At 40.4% G+C, this 2,685-nt stretch overlaps 1 pseudogene; it reads right to left on the bottom strand.

Moving 5' to 3' along the window:
* Nucleotides 1-965: 965 nt before the first annotated feature.
* LOC118847167 lies at nucleotides 966-1,843 on the bottom strand (annotated as a pseudogene).
* Nucleotides 1,844-2,685: the final 842 nt, after the last annotated feature.

Here is a 2,685-nt window from a genome sequence, read left to right as displayed (position 1 = left end):
AGCAGCAACAACTGCTAACCAACTGCCACCCACAGGTAGATAAGCACAAGACTACTGGGTATTGTAGTACCCCCAAATGACCTGTCCTGCTTCCAGCCCAACCCTCATGTCCATGATCTGAAGAGGAAGCTCCTGTGGAGGAGGAGTCAACCATTCTTACCAACTATTAAATTATTTTCACACAGTTCAGGCAAGTCAGTCTAGCAGAAGTAGGAAGGCAACCATGAGTTAGAAACAGGAGGAAGCATTAAGTGTGAATTATTAAGAAATATTAAGCAGTCTAAACTACCATTAACACCATCTTAACCTTTATATCCTTCCAGACCCCTGATAGAGACATGCCAGAACACCAAAACCAAGAGCTTTAGAATAGCAATGCTATCAGCTTGGTGTCAGCAGCCATAATACTGGGAACAAACCTCCGGTAAGTACTCCTGAATGTGCTACAGCCATATCTATTGAAAACCAATTCAATAGGAGATGGCCAAATGCTAGGTTAATTTTAGAAAAAAAATTAAAACAAAGGCACTTTTCTGTTTAATATTAAAACAAAAACTGGCCAGTTTTTCCAAGACCTTTGGCAAAATTTTGTAAGTATTGAACTAGATGGCTTGTGATATTCAGAAAGGAAAAAATACTCAGAGTCAACATGTTTCCATCAAGAACAGATCTTTCAAGACTAATCTCTTTTCCTTTTTTAAAAATTTTCAACAATAAAGTAATCTTACCAATCTGGTAGTAGTCTTAGTAAATCTGAATTCCATAATAGTTTCATAGATGAGATGGTGAAATGTGGCCTGCATGTTGGAATAGTTAAATATGTTGAGAAATGGTTAAATAATAAAAGCAATAATTTCTGCATCTATATCAACTTAGAGTTGGGTATCTGATGAAGCATTCTTGGCCTTGTGTTGTTGACCATTTTTTTAAGCAGGCATAGTTCAATTTATTTGTTTATAAAAAACATCTATGTGGTTGCCACAGCAGCTGCCTGGGTCCTCTGGACAGACACTGTAGTGTGAGTCTTCACAAGATGGTCAGTGAATTCCTAATAGGGAGACTTAGTGAACACAGTCTCCTTCCACAGGTCTGGGGTTAGATAGCTGTATGTTTTGGAGATGGCATCAAAGGTAGCTTTAGCAAAGTTGCCCAGAGTGGCAGTACAGCCTCTTGCAGAAGTATAACAGTCATCAATTCCAGCCATCATCAGCAGTTTCTTAGGCACAGGAGGTGAGACAATGCCAGTACCTCTAGGAGTGGGGATCAGGTGCACCAGAACCGATCCACATCGCCCAGTGACCTTGCAGGGTACTGTGTGAGGCTTGCCAATCTTGTTCCCCAGTAGCCATGTCTCACAGGAACAATGGACAGCTTGGCCAAATGATAGCACCACGAATAGCTGTGGCCACTTCCTTGGAGCACTTGACACCCAGACCAACATAGCCACTGTAGTCACCGATGGCCATAAAAGCCTTGAACCTAGTACATTGTCCAGCTCTAGTTTGTTTCTGAACAGGCATGATCTTCAAAACCTCATCTTTCAATGAAGATTCCAGGAAGAAATCTATGATCTCAGACTCCTTGATAGGGTGCGAGAAAAGATAGATCTCTTCCAAAGACTTGATCTTCATGTCCTTGACTTAGTGACAGGAACCCACTCCTTGTCTTCGGCCTTTCCTCCCTGGGCTCCATGGCCCCGGCCTCGACCTCGGCCCCCACTGCCAAAGCCACTGTAGAAACCACCCCAATCTCCAACTCCGGGGCCCTCGGGGCCTCCCGTACCTCCTGCAGCACCAGAGTTGTTCGCCTTTTGGTGTTCACTAGAAGTAGAAGCATTGACCATATGATGGGTTTGATTGTGTCACCACCCTACCTATTCAATAAACTTCAAGGTCTCTATTTTCTCTAGGATCAAATGTAAAACCTTGGGTTTGGCTTTTTAGGCCCTTTGTAACTTGATCCCTAACACATACCTTTCCAGTTTACTTGTACTTTATACTTCCTCAAGTACTCTGAGATGCAATGTTGCTGGTATCCTTACTTATTTTGAAAAAAGCACCCCCATCTCTTGATTTCATGCATTTTCTGTGACTGTTGCTCATTTTTTGGATGCCTTCCCTCCTCATCTCCACCTCCTGACTTCCCTTGTTGCCTTCCATTCTCCCTTAAAATTTCACCTTCTACAAGAAGCACTTTTCAATTCCCCTTAATTCTTGTTTCTCCTCTTTATTGATTGTATTCAAATTATTCTGTATGTACCCTGCTTGCATATAGTTGTTTGCATGTTGTCTCTGATTTTGCAATGTGAAAACCTTGAGACCAGGGACTGTTTTTTTTTCTTTTTCTCATATCTCCAAAAATTAGCACAATGCTTGGCACATAATAGGTATTAAATTAGCATGGGACTAAGTGTCTCAAAAAGATACCATGCTTAATGAATTTGTTTAAAAAAGAAAGAAAGCTAAGAGAAATAGCGTACATAATTAGTGACAGAATCAAGACCAAAATATTTTTTTCAGGTTAAAATGATAGGCCAGCTTTAATCAAACTAAATATAACAGCAAATTCTGCCACTTACTATAACCTCTAGCTTTTATCTTAGATTATTAAAAAAAAACATATTTATTATCCTGTCCCTTCATTTTTTCCACTTTTCTCAGATGGCACACTTAATTATCCTCTGTA

The sequence above is a fragment of the Trichosurus vulpecula genome, chromosome 4, assembly GCF_011100635.1.
Source record: "Trichosurus vulpecula isolate mTriVul1 chromosome 4, mTriVul1.pri, whole genome shotgun sequence".
NCBI lineage: Eukaryota > Metazoa > Chordata > Mammalia > Diprotodontia > Phalangeridae > Trichosurus > Trichosurus vulpecula.
Note: the sequence above shows the minus strand (reverse complement) of the source record. Positions and strands in the feature narration are given on the sequence as shown.